Raw genomic sequence first — 16,359 nt, forward strand, 5'->3', positions numbered from 1 at the left:
ATATGACATGGTGAAATCTCACTGGCTGATAGAGGTCGCTGTTTTCCAAAGGGTTCCTGGGAAGTTTCTTTTGGTGTGCTTGGTTGTTGGTGGGCCCAGCCAAAGTTCACGGGTCTGACCTTTCCCCATTATCCACTGACCTTACAATCATGAAGGTCATGATTCATGAAAACTCCTTGGTGACCAATCCACAACAGCTATCACTCTAGCTTCATTTTCACTTTTTCTAGAATAATTTTTCCACTCTCTTTTATGCAATAGCATACTAATTTCAATATACAAGATATGTAACATCATCCAACAAAAAATATTAATAAGAAGTTATGGTATTTACCTAATAATGCAAAAATGATTATCATGTGCTAGATCAGAATTTATGCATATATAAAATATTTTTTAAAATGTATTCACAAACTCCCACCTCCAAACTCATGAAACCAGACTGTGGAAATGATGCTTGGCTTCAGTACATCAGTGGTCCTAAGATCAAATAAAATGTGGCTGAGAAGTTGAAAAATTAAACATCTAAAATGAAAATGTTTCTTTTTTCTCTTTTAAGAAAATGCTTTATTTAATTTATCAAATGAGACAGGGAATTTCAATACTTAACCACCACAAGGCTCTTAATTTGTTAAAGATGTTTCTTCTTATGATGGGGAATCATCATCAGACCCAAGAAAGTTAAAGCTAACCGAGGATCTATTACAAAAATAAGAATTGCCCAATGACCTCCCACTTCCTCTTCTTTTGGTTTCTTTATGAATGAATTCTTTGGGGGTTGGGGGATGTTGAAGTGATGCTCTCAGATCTCTTGATAATATGGAACCAAACCACAGAAATAAATTGTTTTCCAGTCCATAATCATTTTCCTCTTGGTATCTTAAAACTTTAGATCAAACCAATGGATCTTTTGCATTTAATAAAGGATGAAAGAGTCCTAAGAATTTGCAATTTACTAGCAGAATTTAATTTTTATAAAAGATCTTTTAAAAAAAACTATAACAAAAGTTAGTCATTTTCAATTAAGGAAAGAAGTAGATTCAACACAGCTTTACATGCGTTCAGCAATTTGGGCAGCTCTTGTTCAAAGACCATGTAAATCCATGCAGCTGAAGATGAACTATTTTTGGGATTCAGAGATAAAGCCAAGGTTATTATCACAGATACAATTTCTAAAGAGAAATATCTGTAGGCATAAAATAAATTTTATGGCATTCAACAACCTCCATCCACCAAGTCAACTCCCAGCAGGCTGACAAGTAGACGTTAGTAACCTTATATCAACAGCGAGATATTCACAGAAGTGAATAATCACAGTAAATGTTCTGCTTAATCATGTATGCAGTAACTTGAACACAGGTGTTTAAATCAAATAATTAAATCATATAACTAATTGCTATAATCAGCAGGTGGTTCTAGTATAATCAGAGTACAGTTCAATTTTTGTAGGTTCAATTACACATAGTGTCTAAGAGTATCAGATAAAATAATTCTGTTTTAGGCTCTGTGTAACAACTAGGACATGAGGATCCACATCATTAAAACTATTCATCAACAGGGGAAACTTTCATTTGTGGATCCTTCTGTGACAACAGGAAGCTTTAGGTTGAAAGAAGTGGCTCTTGCTAATTATCATTTGCTTCAGTGTCTTGCAGAAATTCTTCACTGTTGCCATAGAATCATGCCCATTTGTTTCTGGGACTACAGTTAGTTGATATTTGGAGGACATATTTAACAGCTATAACTATTCCAGACTTTACATGGGCATGGTGATTTCCCCTTCTTCAACGCACTTACTGACTTCTCATTACATTTCCATTAGATAACCCTCTATATACATGACAGGATACTCTCCATTAACATGCTGGTAGTTAAGAGCAACAGATGATGTTATGAAAAAAATTAATTTTTACAAATGAGCTAAATTCAGTTCCACTAGGTTATTAAGAGCACACTATGTGTCCAGCACTAATAATAATTCTGAGAAAACAAGAATGGTCAGACAGAGCTTGCTGTCCTTATGTAGTTTTTACCAAGTGAAAGTACAGATTCTTCTAAAAATGTGAGAAACACTAAAATAGTTACAAGGTCCTAGTTTTACGAGATGACAATGGGAAGTACTATTTATTCCATCTGGCAAGGGCAATAAAAGTATTTGAATACACAAAGGAGGGGACATCTCCTAGCATGTCAAGATAAAAAGGAAGGTCATCTAGTCCAGGGGTTCCCATGAACCCAATCTCATAAAACAAGAACTTTTTTTTTTTAAAGCATGGGACATATATCAGGTTATTCATTTTTATTTTGCCAAAAGTGGACATTAAGACAAATAATCAGGCAACGTGCTCAGATCTACTGTTACCATCTGGTTTCATTATTTATTGCTGCATAACAAACTACACCAAAATTTAATATCTCACAAAAGCAGTTGATTATTTCTCACAAATTTCTAGATTGGCAGAGAACGCGTATCTCACACGGTGTCAGCTAGGATGGTTGAAAGATCAAAAGGAGCCTCACTCACATGTCAATGTGGCAGTTAGCTGGGGCCGTCACCAGGGTCATTGCCTTTCCCTCACATGGATCTTTCCACGTGGCTACTTGGGTTTCCTCGCCAGATGGTAGCTGGGTTCTGAGAGGAAATGTTCTATGAAGTGAGAGTGGAAGCTACAGATCTCAAATCCTAGCCTCGAATGGGGACTGCATCCCTTTGGCTCTGCTTTGTTACTGAATACAGGTCACAGGGCCAGGCCACATTCAAGGGGAAGGAAAAGTAGATTCCATCTTCTGATGATAGAGTGACAGACACAGTCCGATTGCAAATAGCCATGTGGGATGGGTGATATTGTGGTGGACATGTTTGGAATCACTATCTACCACCCCTCATTTTAAAAAAAGATGGGACATTTTAACCCTGATATTCTAGAGGGACATAATCTCAGACTAAAGGATTATCATTTAAATTGAATAAATTTAGCCTAATGAAAAACACGATGTTGTTTATATTTTTCTCTATCCACTAACTACCTGAGACAGCTTTATCAAGAACTAGCAGTGGTTCAAAAACCAGAAAAGGTTTGGAAGCCAATTATTTAAGCCAGTAGCTTTCATGTCTACTTAATGACTCCAAAAAATACATTTTAGCAACCCAATGAGAACACATCAAAAGTTTCACAAAATGTTGCACTTTAAATTATTTCTCTTCTCTTCTTTTTATTTCTTTAAACAATAGTGTTAATAACCCAGTAAATTAATTTCACAGTCTAATACTTGTTAAATACCCATGGTTTAGAAAACCCAAACAATTGTAAATCATTTTCTCCATATTCTCCCTCTACTGAACACCTTAAAATGGGGTTAAAACTATGTACCAAGATGGTCCTTAGTAGCTTAAGCAGTTCTTTTTGTTAGAAAATCATCCTTTTAATTTGGGTGAAGTCTGCCTCCTTATGTCTTTTACATATTCATCTTTGAGCCAAAGTTTAATTTTTCTTCCACCAGAGAGACCTTCCAGTATTTGGTGACAGTTATTGTCCTTTCAAGTCAGCTTGTCCTTGAGCTAATCACTCCCTGTTCCTTCATCTGACCTTCAGAGTCCAGCATCCTAAGTTCCATAGGGAAGGGGATAAGAGAGCAAACCCTTAAGTCAATCTGCCTGTATTTAAACCTCAGCTCCATCTTTTATTAGTTGTGTGGCTTTGTGTGAGGTACTCAACTTTCCTGAACTTCGGTCTCCTCATGTATAAACTGAAAGATAATTATAATGCCTACATCATAAGTGATTAGGAAAGTTAAATGAGAGAATGTAAGTAAAGTGCTTATGCATGATACTTGGCAAGTATTAAGTAATCAAAAATTATTAGATATTAATTGTATATGTGTCAGAAAAATAGCTGCCCAGCCAGAGCCTACCTTTCATTATCCCCTTTGTACCTCAGTATAGCTAGCTGTGTAGCCAACCCCCCCAACACAGTAGAAATGAGGTGCTATCTCTTATTGGCCAAGGCTTTTAATGAATAGATGCGCCTCCCCCATGCTCTCTTTCCATTGCCGCAGCTGGATGCAAAGCATATTGACGCCCCAGGAATGTGGCAGCCACAAGCAGCAATGATCTTGGTTTCCTGAATCACCACGTAGAAGAAAGCTACACAAAAACCCAGAAACTCAGGTATTAAACAGTTACATAAACCAGCCATAAAATTCTATTGCAGGCCCTGGCTGATTGGCTCAGTGGTAGAGCCATCATCTGCTTCTCCACCCCTCCCCCTCTCCTTCCTTTCTGTCTCTCTCTTCCCCTCCTACAGCCAAGGCTCCATTGGAGCAAAGTTGGCCCGGGCAATGATGATGGCTCTGTGGCCTCTGCCTCAGGCGCTAGAATGGCCCTGGTTACAACAGAGTGAAGCCCCAGATGGGCAGAGCATCGCCCTCTGGTGGGCATACCAGGTGGATCCTGGTCAGGCACATGCAGGAGTCTGTCTGACTGCCTCCCCGTTTCCAGCTTTGGAAAAATGCAAAAAAAAAAAAAAAATTCTATTGCATTAAGGCGACTGATGTTTTGGGCTTCTTCTTCTCTTCTTTTGCCTCCTTCTAGAATTAACCCAATGAATACAGAGCAAAAATTAAACTAATACAGAGATATAAACATCGAGATGTCTATTAAACACAATAGTGGACATGTCAAGTCAACATTTAGATACATGTTAGGTGATCAATGAATAGTCACTGAACCATGGAAGTGGATTTTATACAAAGATTTAAGCCAGGAAATGACAGGATCATGTCTTCTAACTACACTATGGATGCTTCTATTTCTTTTTTTTGATAGGGTTATTACCAGACTTATTTCAGGGAAATATAGAAGATGTAGTATAACTGAGCTCTAAAAAATCCATATAACAAGCTCTTTCATTAAAGCCTATCAAATGAGAGAGAAAAGGATATGTGGTTTGGTCACCAGGCCATTTAGATGGCATCATGTGGTCAATATAATGGATATAAAGAATCCTGACTGACCATTTGGTGTCTTGGTGGTTGTTTCTGGTGCAATGTTGTGGTGGCTCTGGCTGGATCCTCTTTCTCTTAATATATTTATGTCTTAGATGGAGATACTGAGGATATCCTCATAATTTCTATAAATAACAGGGAGGCAAAAATTTTTCTAATTTCCTGGATAGGAAGGTTAAAATTGAACATTAAGAGATTTTAGCAACATTACAAATCTAACAAAGATAAAAAATCAACAGAAACCAAGATTTGGGTGGGGGTTTTGCTCATTGATACTGGAATATAACTGCTTCTGGCTCCTCCTCTCAGACATAGCTGGGAAATATACATATGTACACTAACTGTGTATACATACATCTCTATAATTATTTCCATATGGACCCACAGTATCTATATTAAGCGAACCTTGAGTTCATAATCATGTCTCTAACTACAACTTGGTGCCATGGAATTTATTCTAGCCTTGAATGTGGTATTTTTAAAGGTTAAATCATTACATTTGTGTGAGACTGACTCATAAGAGAAATATTGGGAACTAGTTAGGGGCTTCACGACCCCAGGTGAGAGACTTTGCAGTATTATTTTGAGTAATCTCTGGAGAGGCAATGAAGTTAGCTGATGACAAACATGAATTGACAGACATTACACTAATGCCTACTGTATGCACTGGTATTAAGCAAAGAACTAGGGTAGATATAAAATTATAGACCTTACCTATTCTCCAATTTACTTATTGAATAAATATCTGTTGACAGCTCACTATGGAGTAGGCACAGAACTGACCTCTAGGTATACAATGGTAAACAAAACAGTCATGCTCTTTGCACTTGGGGCAGTAGACCATAAATGAGGGAAGAGAGAGAGAGAGAGAGAGAGAGAGAGAGAGAGAGAGAGACAGTAAACAAATAAGCATACATGTAAGGATATGGTTGTAAACCATGGTGTCAGCTGTAAAGAAAGAGTATGGCTAAGATTAAAGGAGGAATCTGGTTTGGACTTGCAATCTTGTTTCATGTTTTTTACATCCTCCAAGAACACAGGAGAGACTTTGTTTTAAGAGGAAGACTTAGATTGGCAATTTCTAACAATAGAGAATGCTAAATGATTGAGTTCTTAACCAAAGAGAAGTTGGGTACTTTCTACTCTGCCTTCCTGAGGAGGGCTCCCGGCAGAGATGCATTCCTTTATTACTGCTTTTACTGCAAGTCGTTTTCAGTTCTGCATTTGCAGGATGGGAGAGGGGCCCGGATGCCAAGCTGGTGCCTGGGTTCTTCCTGTGGTTTGTCTCAAGAAAACTGAAAAACAAGCTCTTTATCCCTAGCGTTTACAGGAATCTCAAACTGTGTTACATAAAAGGAGAGATTTATTTACATGCAGCAACACAGGAATAGAAATGGCAATCCTATTTGCTGACAGGAAAACTTTGCCGAATGTCACTTATTACAAACAAAATGCCTTTTGTGAACTCCCCAGCACACTTATTAAATATATATCTCTGTGTTTTGAGAAAGCCTGGGAAGTGGTTTGGTAATTGCAGCTCACACAGTTAACACAGTTTACCCCCACTATTCAGTTCCAGTTTTCAGATTCCCACTGATTCGCTTGGACCCCTGTGGACCATCCTGACCACAGCTTTGCCTTCTTGATACTTATCTTCCAAACCTAACAATTATCAGCCAGTTCCTCACTACCACCACGGTGGTCAGAACCTCCTGACCTTAAGGACTTGCAAGGGTTCGGCATTAAGAAGCCTCTGGTTCATTTCACCGTGCTGTTGACAGCTGTGTCTGCATATTAGGCCTATGCAAACCACATTTCAAAGAGCGCTCTCTCCCAAGCTGTATATCACATATACTTATTCATAGTGCATTTAATGCATGTGTCCTCCATATTTTTCTTTTCTATTCCTTGTCTTATATCAAACTCATAATTTTGTAGTCACTCTGCCCTTCCAAAGCACCCTTCTCTCTGCACTCTACTTTTTCAGTGATCAGATTTGGGATGTCATTCTCTCTCTTGCCTGTGCTATTTCTCAATTCCAAGTTGTTTCTGCCAAGATTTTGTTGGGAGGCAGTTTGAAGTAGTAGTTAAGGGCTTGGGCCTTGGGGACAGAATTCTTTAGATGAAATCCTGACTCATACTTGGCAGCTATGAAACTTGAGGCAAGTTCCACCTTCTTTGAGCCTCAGGGTTTTCATCTGTATAATGGCAATAATAACAGTACCTACTTCAAGGATATTCTGAGGATTTGATGAGTTAGTCTATGTAAACTGCCCCAAACTTTTTACACAGGGGGCCAGTTCACTGTCCCTCAGACAGTTGGAGGGCTGCCACATACAGTACTCCAGTACACTGACCACCAATGAAAGAGGTGCCCCTTCCGGAAGTGCGGCAGAGGCTGGATAGATGGCCTCAGGGGGTCGCATGCGGCCCACCGGCCATAGTTTGGGGACGCCTGGTTAGACCAATATCAGGCATATAGTAAACACTGTAGAGCTGTTGGCTACTATTATTATCATAACCATGAACTTCCTTAGGAGCAAAGTGACTTAGTAACTATGAAAGTTCATTCCAAGCCAGACTTCCTGGATTTGAATTCCAGGAGCATCAGCACCTTACTGTGTGACACTGGGCATTTTTATCTCTTTCTGAGACTCTGTTTGCCTCTTCTGAAAGTATAGATACTATAGTACCTTCTTCATAAGGTATTTGTGAAGATTTGAATGAGATAATATAAAGCACATAGCATGGAGCTTGATACATGGTAAAAAATATTTAACAACTGAACAATAAAATTTCAAAACCTAAGAACTGGCTAGATGGGTGTCACAGAAGATTCCATATAGCAGAAGAGAGAATTTTTGAGCAGGAGAGAAGGATGGAATAGACAGAAAAGAGCATTAAAAGAAGACTGGGTCATGGAGAGAAGGTCAAACATATGTATATTTGGACATTCCATATTGAAGAGAAAAAAAGATAAGGCAAACATACATATAAATAATCATCAAATACTGCATGTTTATATATTTATTACTTAAATATTATATATTTATCCAAAACTGATAGAAGGCATCACACCACTTCAAGGAGCTTCAAGAATTTCAAGAAAGGTAAATACTAACTAATTCATACCTGGACAACAGAGTAAAGCTGTGAATATCAAAGACCAAGAGAAACTGCAGTAGACAGAGAGAAAAGAGACACATTTCCTCTGAAAAAGCAACAAAAAATTCTATTTGACTTTATGAAAGAAATTACAGACACCAAGATAAAGTAATTATATCTTTAAAATGAAGTACAAAGCTGCAATTCTATATTTAGAAAAAATAGTCATAAAAAATGAAGGGAAAATCAAGTTGTTTTCTGACAAACAAATGCAGATATTTGTTACCAGCATATTCACACCAAAGAGATAGTGACGGAGTTCTTCAGGTAGAGAAAAATTATTCCACACAGGAAATTCCAGCTAGAATGAAGATGAAGTAATTATAGTAAAGTTGGGGATCTTATACTACTAGAATATGAAGATTTATTTTAAAGTTACAGAATTCAAACAGTATACTTATGACACACAATAGACAAATAGTCCAATAAAAGTAATAGAAAGCCCAAGAATAGAATAGAAAGTCCAAAAATAGGCCTATACCTGATTTATGACAAAAATGCCTATTACGAGTTGAATTTTGTTCTCATAAAATATATATTGAAGTCCCAATTCCTGGTCCCTCAGAATATGATCTGATTTGGGATGGGAGAGGTAATTAGTTAAGACAAAGTCTTAGAGGAATAGGGCGAACCCTCTATCCAGTATTATTGGTGTCATAAAAAGAAGGCCATTTGAGCACACAGACACACGGTGGGAGAAGACCAAGTGATGAAGGAAGCAGAGATTGAAGTGCTGCAGCCGCAAGCTGAGGAATGCCAAATATGGCCAGCCGACCACCAGCACTAAAAAGAAGCGAGGAAGGAGGCTCTGCGTCAGGTTTCAGAGGGAGCACAGCTCAGCTAACAGTTTGGTTGTGGACTTCTAGCCTCCAGAATTGCGAGATAATTAATGTCTGTTGTAAGCCCCACAGTTATGGTACTTTGTTAGTGTAGCATTAAGAAACTCATAACAGCCCTTGTTGGTCCCTGGCTGGTTGGCTCAGTGGTAGATCATAGGCCCTGCATGTGGAAGTCCCGGGTTCGATTCCTGGTCAGGGCACACAGGAGAAACGCCCATCTGCTTCTGCACCCCTCCCTCTCTCTCTCTTCTCTCTCTCTCTCTCTCTCTCTCTCTCTCTCTCTCTCTCCTTCTTCTCTTCCTCCTCCTCTCCTCCTCCTCCTTCTCCTCCTTCTCCTCCTCTCCTCCTAAAGCCATGGCTCAAGTGGAGCATGTTGGCTCCCAGCACTGAGAATGGCCACATGGCCTCCGCTTCAGGTGCTAAAAAATGGCTCTGGTTGCAAATGGAGCAAGGGCCCCAGATGAGCAGAACATCACCCCCTAGGGGCTTGCCAGGTGGATCATGGTAAGGCACATGCAGGAGTTTGTCTCTGCCTCCCCACCTCTCACTAAACTGCCCCCCCCCCACACACACACAAGTAAAACTCATACAATGTCACTTCAATGAAATAGAAATAATGTAATGATACAAATGTTACTCAATAAATTGAATATTCATACTTTTAAATGTGTTTTAATATTACACTGAGTAAGGTAAAAATTTTATTGAAAAGGATAAAAGTGTATCTTGATATTTTATTAATGAAATTATTAAAAATATTGAAATTAGTGAAAATATTCAAATATCGATCAACATACTAAAAAGTGCTTAATTTCATTAATTTTTAGAAAAATATACATGAAGCTGCAATGAGATTCCCCTGTATATCCTCCAAATTGGCTAAAATTCAAGATAAGCCTGACAATACCATGCGTGGATGAAGATGGGCGTGAATGGAACTCTCACACTATGCCGATAGTGTAATCAACATGTCATTGATATATCCACCTTGGAAAACAACCAAATAGTGTCTACTAAAGCAGAAAAAATACATATCCATTGAGCCACAAATTTTATTTCCAACATAAGTAAAAAACATGTGTATAAAAGATATGTATAAAATGTTCATAACAGTATTACTTGTAGTAAATAGTGAAAAAACAAAATAAAAAATAAACACAAACATTCACCAACAGTAAAATAGATGAAAACATTGTGGTATATGGCAATAAGTATAAATGAAATAGTGCTACCTGAAGCACCAAGGATGGTGATCAAAAACAGAATAATGAGAAAAAAAGGCAGATACAAAAGAGTATGCTTGAGTCCAACTACATAAAGCCCAAGGACAGGCAAATTAACCTATAATGATAGATATTAAATTAATGATTATCTAAGAAGAGGGTTAATGATCTGAGGGTTACAGAGAGACTTCTAGGATCCGGTAATTTCTATTTTTAATCTGGATAGTAATTATGTGTGTGTGTTCCTCTTATAAAAATTATTAACCTGTGCTCTTAGGATTTGGATATTTTTCTGTATATGTACGTTCAAAGACAATATTTCTAAAAAACAATACATTGGATATTATCCATTGCTCTATAACAAATAATCTCAAAACAAGAGTTTAGGACAGTTTCTATTATCTCACAGTTTTTATAGGTCAAGAAGGCAGGCATGGCTTACCTGGGTCCCTGCTCTCTCAGAGTCCTCACAGGCTACAGTCACCTCCTGCTTCACTAGGAAGGATCTGCATCCTGGTTCACCCCTGCGGTTGGTGGCAGGATTCAGTTCCTTACAGGCCATTGGCTGGGCGCCTCCATTGCTCCTGAGCTGCTGGCCAGAGGCTTCCGTCCATTCTTGGCCCACTAGCCCTCCCCATGGAGGAGCATCTCACAACATGACAACAGATAGAAGTCACTGTCCTTGTAACTTAATTAAGGAAATGACATCCCATCACTTCTGCCACATTCTATTTATTAGGAGGAAGTCAATCAGTCCGGCTCACACTCTAGGAGACCAGGATTTCACAGGATGAACGCTAGGAGGCAGGGACCATTGGCAGCCATTTTAGAAGTCCGCTTACCACAGCATGTTACCAGTCACAGCGAAGAAAAACAAAAAAATATTTATATACAAATATGTACATGTTCCTATACTTCCCTTTGCATTTCCTACTACAAGGACAAGGTCACTCAAACAGAATTCTGTGTGAAGTGGGAAAGTTTTATTCCTGTTTACTTTGGTTGTGTCGATGGAGTGACTTGACTTGTAACTGACCAACGGTCTTCTCGCAAAACAAATTAAATTAAACTTTACTCAGAGAAATAGTTGTCCCCACAGAAAGAAAGCACAGAACAGTTGGTTTTCATGGATTTTGAAGAGATTGAGCCCAAGTACAAATATCCTTAGTTATCCCACCACCCACTTGAAAAGCAGCTGGAATTAGGGGGAAGAATAGTGCTGTCTGGCCTCACGCATGAAGCCTCATTTTATCAGAATGCAAGCGTTACTGGGAACTAAGAAACAAGAGAAAGAAAAGGGGGAGCAGCCTTCAACAACTGCTTTAAATGGAAATGGATGATGGCCCCTCACCCTCTTCTTCATGGTTTTAAGTCAGTGATCCCCAGAGAGCACATCTAAGGTTCTAATGAAAGGACTTTATTTGAGAAAGCCTGTATGCACGTTCCTTCTTTGATGCCCCAGTGAGAGGGAAGGTTTCCACTGTGTGTGGGTTTTTGATATGCAGCTTTGAAAAGAATACTAAATCCTTCCATGAAAAGGTTGAATATTATGCTCTTTGCTGAGTAAAGAGAGTTGTTGTTTTTGAGTAAGACTGAAATCCCACTCAAAGTTTCCCCTTGTTTATGATCTGCTTTTTCCTCAGGAGGCACATAAATGTACCCTTTCATTTATTTATTTATTCTTTTCCATGGAGGACCTGACCATCCTATTCTTTAATGAGGACGAAAATATCAGGCTAAAAGAAGGGAAAAAACACGGACATGTGGGTAACATTTTTTAAGGTTGATGGGGAAAAAAATGAGGCAGTGATGTGTCCTCTCACTAGATGAGAAGCATGTTATACTCAAGTTGTAGACGCTCAGAGGCTGGAGTCTGCAAAGACCACTCCATGCCAAATTCTCCCCCATCGAGGGCCAAACAATCCAGGGGCAAGTTATACAGACAGAAATCCAGGTAACTGGCTGGACCTTGCAAATACTTGGAATTTTTTGGTGCTCAACACTGCTAGGAAAATAGTAGGAAAGCAAATGAAAGCTGGGATTTGTTTAAACCGCATGCTGCATGCCACACACTAGGAAGACAGTGTGGTTTTGTACTTCCCAGAGTTAGCTGGAAATCAAAATTAACCCTGAAAACTATTTCAAACTTGTCCACAATCCCATCCAAGCCTACTAAATCAGAATCTCCAGGAGTAAGGTGGGAGCATCTTTATTTTGAAAAAATTCATTCAGATGTAGAGTTTGACCAAAAGTTCTTTTACAGGGAGTACACACGCAGTATGGCTGTATTTACAAAGCAAACAGAGACTTTGAGTTACAGTGATAAACTAGGTTCAAAGACCTTCCATCTGAGAACACCCATAATTGAGGTAAAGTAGGATATTTCAATTGTGCAGATAATTGCCTAAACCCCTCCATTCAGTTTAGGTACATGAGGTCCAAAGGAAATAGGCGCTCCTTATTCTGAACTTCTGCCTGATAATTCCTCTCACACATATTTCTATGCCACTGAATAACACATATTTTGTTATGTCAAAAGCTCCCTGCTTTCTACTTTTTGTAGACTAAACATTAGTATTTGGACCGTACATTGACAGGAAAAATTAAACCCTCCCTAATTACGCTTCCCATACCATTGTCATCTCTTGGTCTCCCATTTTCCAAATGAAAACAATCTGTCCCTCTCAGTTGTCTTCATGTGCCAGGCAATTGGAAACAGAGTCAATCTTAACTTTTCCAGAACCACTGACTTTTCAGCCTTTAAACTCCAATCTCTAATTCGTGGAGCAATAATAATAGTTTGCTGTACCCAGGCTCGTGTCTGCAGTGCTAGGCTGGAGGAGACCCACTCTTCCCTTTCCTCTCTCTTGGGGGCTGGAGAGCCACACATGCTCTGGGAAACCTGTTCAGGAGGTCCTCCTTCACACTTATCAGAAGGGCCTTTCTTCTGCTTAACCTGCAATACCATCTGCCAAATGATGCTTGCTCAAAGAATGCATGCAAGTTATTGAAATACCCATTGATAAAGAAACTCCCTCAAAGTCCTTCCTTATCCATGCTCATTCACTGCCAGATTCCTTCCCACCAGCAGAACCTATCCTTCAATCCAGTCTGAACAAAGTTGTGTCCCAAATGACTGTTGATCCAAATACTGAGCAATTTTATACATCAGGCACTGACCCAGAAAGTGCTTCTATACCAAGCACATACTACGAATCCCAGATCAGTTTCTCCTGAATTCAGCAGCTGCACCAACCCAGAAGTTACTGACTACTTTTGCGCAGTTCCTCAACTAAGAAAAACGGAGAGAGGGTATGGCAACAGGCTCCATTTTTTTTGCAAAGTGTTTTAACTAAGGTCCATATGCCTTGTGGGAAAAAGCCAAGAATGTAAGTGTTTCTCCAAAGCATTTGGAGCCCTCACTTGCCACCTTCTTGCTGTGTGACCAAGTGAAGTAACTTTAGCTTTCTAAACCTCATTTTCCTCAGTTTAAAAATGGGGATAGAGAGAGAGGAAAATGGTGATGGAGTAAGTAGACATTACAACTCCCACTTCCCAGAACCAAAGTTGACTACAACTTAATTTAGGAACAAACATCTTGAAAAATTAACTTTGGACTAAACTAAGAGGAATCTATAACCAAGCATCACCGAAGGAACCACACTCAACTCATAGGAAAGGTGGAGACGTGGAAAGGGCTGCCCCGCACCCAGGAGTGAGCAGTAGCCTGGAGAATCTCTCATGGTCGGGGCATGGGGGGTGGTTTCCAGAGAGTTGTGGATCCTCAGCCCTAGAACTGAAGCCCCAGCCTGGAGCCCCAAAGACTAGAGGAGGCGTATGAACAGTAGTTAGCTGAAAGAAGAGCTGGGTTACTGTTTGTCAGAGGGAGACAGAACTCTCAGACCTAGGCTCTGTCTTAAAGGGATCATGCAGAAAACCTCATTCACAGCCATTTACCCAGGGTTCTGGGAGCGGGGAGCACCAAGAGAACTGAAGTTGTGAGAGGAGAGTGTATCTCAAGGGCACAGGGAGAGACTGTGGGGGATAGCCACCCTGACCTCTGTACTGGGTCACTCCCCAAACTTAAAATGCCCATATTTCCTGAGAGAACCAAGACAGAAAAGGAAAGCAATTACCCCACTCAGCAGAGGCTCTCCTGATCCAGTCAGTGCAGAGAGACACTTAGAAGTGGGGGACAAATCAGGGACACAGTATTTGAGTTGCTGAGCTCTGGGCTACACAGCCCCCCCAACCTGCTGAGTACCTCCGAAGGGCAGGAGGGCCCAGCTGCGGCTGCGGGCATGGCACATGGCCCACGCGGTGGTCAGAGGTGGAGCCTGGAGGGGTCTGCTTCACCAGCGAGGGTGGGATCCTGTGGGGCGAGGAGTCCACTACGCTGGCCCGAGGCGGACCTCGGCAGAGTGAGGCATCCCACACCTGCTGGCCCTGAGAGAGGTGCCACACACCCACTGGGGCAAAGCCTGGAGAGGCAGCCCACACTGCCCATGAGGGGTGGAGCCCAACCATGCAAGGAGTCCCTTGCACCCATAGAGAAGACTGAGCTGCAGCCCACAAGCCGATACTGGTACCCAAGTGCCTGAGGAGGCGAAGGCAGAGGGGGGCCAGCAGAAAGGCCTCACTTCAGGAATAGAGAGGCCACACATACTGGCCAAGAATAGATAAAAGCCAACCTAGGAGTGCAGCTTATAGTTACAATGGCATCAGGGCCCAGAAGAGGCAGCTACAAATTATGGATCACCTGTAGCTCCAAGAAGGTTCCTAAGGGCCAGTCAAAAGCAGTGACCCCCACTGGTCTGCACCAGGTTCTGGCCAGGGAGGTCCAGGACTGGTACATCCAGTGGTCAGGCACAAAGAGCATCAGCTCAGGATCTAACAACCAGAGTTAGAATGGTATTTAGACTATACAGGGACAAAATGGGAAGACAGAGAAGGGCAATTCAAATAAATCAAAAAGAGAAATCCCCAGAAAAAGAACTGAATGAAATGGAAATAAACAAGATACTGGATGTAGAGTTTAGAATAATGATTGTTAGGATGCTCAAGGATCTTAGAGCAATAATAGATGGACAAAGTGAACAACTAAACAAAGAGATAGCTGGCATCAAAAAGGACATTGAAATCATAAAAAAGAATCAGACAGAAATGACAAACATAATATCAGAAATGAAGGCTACATTAGAAGGAATTAAAAGCAGGCTGGATGAAGCAGAGGATCAAATCAGCGATTTAGAGGACAAGATAAGTGAAAGCACGGAAGCAGAACAGCAAAAAGAAAAGAGGATCAAAAAGTCTGAGGAAACTCTAAGAGAGCTCTGTGACAACATGAAGAGAAACAACATCTGCATCATAGGGGTTCCTGAAGGAGAAGAGAAAGAACAAGGGATAGAGAATCTGATTGAAGAAATCATAGCTGAAAACTTCCCTAAATTGATGCAGGAAAAAGTCACACAACTTTAAGAAGCAGAGAGAATTCCATTAAAGTGGAACCCAAAGAGACCTATACCAAGACACATCATAATTAAAATATCAAAGCTAAGAGATAAAGAAAGAATACTAAAAGCTGCAAGAGAAAAGCAGTCACTCACGTATAAAGGAGAGGACTGGAGTTGCAAGAGGAGAGTGTAGTCTCAGGGGCACAGGGAGAGACTGTGGGGGACAGCCACCCTGACCCCTCTACTGGGTCACTCCCCAATCTTAAAGTTCCCATTCTTTCTACAAAGGAGCCCCCATAATAATGGCATCTGACTTCTCAACAGAAACACATAAGGCCAGAAGGGAATGGCAAGAAATATTCAAAGTAATGCATAACAAGAACCTACAACCAAGACTTCTTTATCCAGCAAGGCTATTGTTTAAAATTGAGGGAGAAATAAAAAAGTCTCCCCCACACACAAAAAAACAACAACAAACAAAAAAACAAAACCAACTCAAGGAATTTATTACAACCAAACCAACGCTGCAAAAACTGTTAAGAGGCCTGTTGTAAACAGAACACGGGGTGGGGGGGAATCTAGTAAAAGAGGAATGCAGATTTAAAGAATAAAATGGAAATAAACAACTACATATCAATAATAACCTTAAATGTAAATAGATTAAATGCTCCAATC

Source organism: Saccopteryx bilineata, chromosome 12, assembly GCF_036850765.1.
Source record: "Saccopteryx bilineata isolate mSacBil1 chromosome 12, mSacBil1_pri_phased_curated, whole genome shotgun sequence".
NCBI classification, from domain to species: Eukaryota; Metazoa; Chordata; class Mammalia; order Chiroptera; family Emballonuridae; genus Saccopteryx; species Saccopteryx bilineata.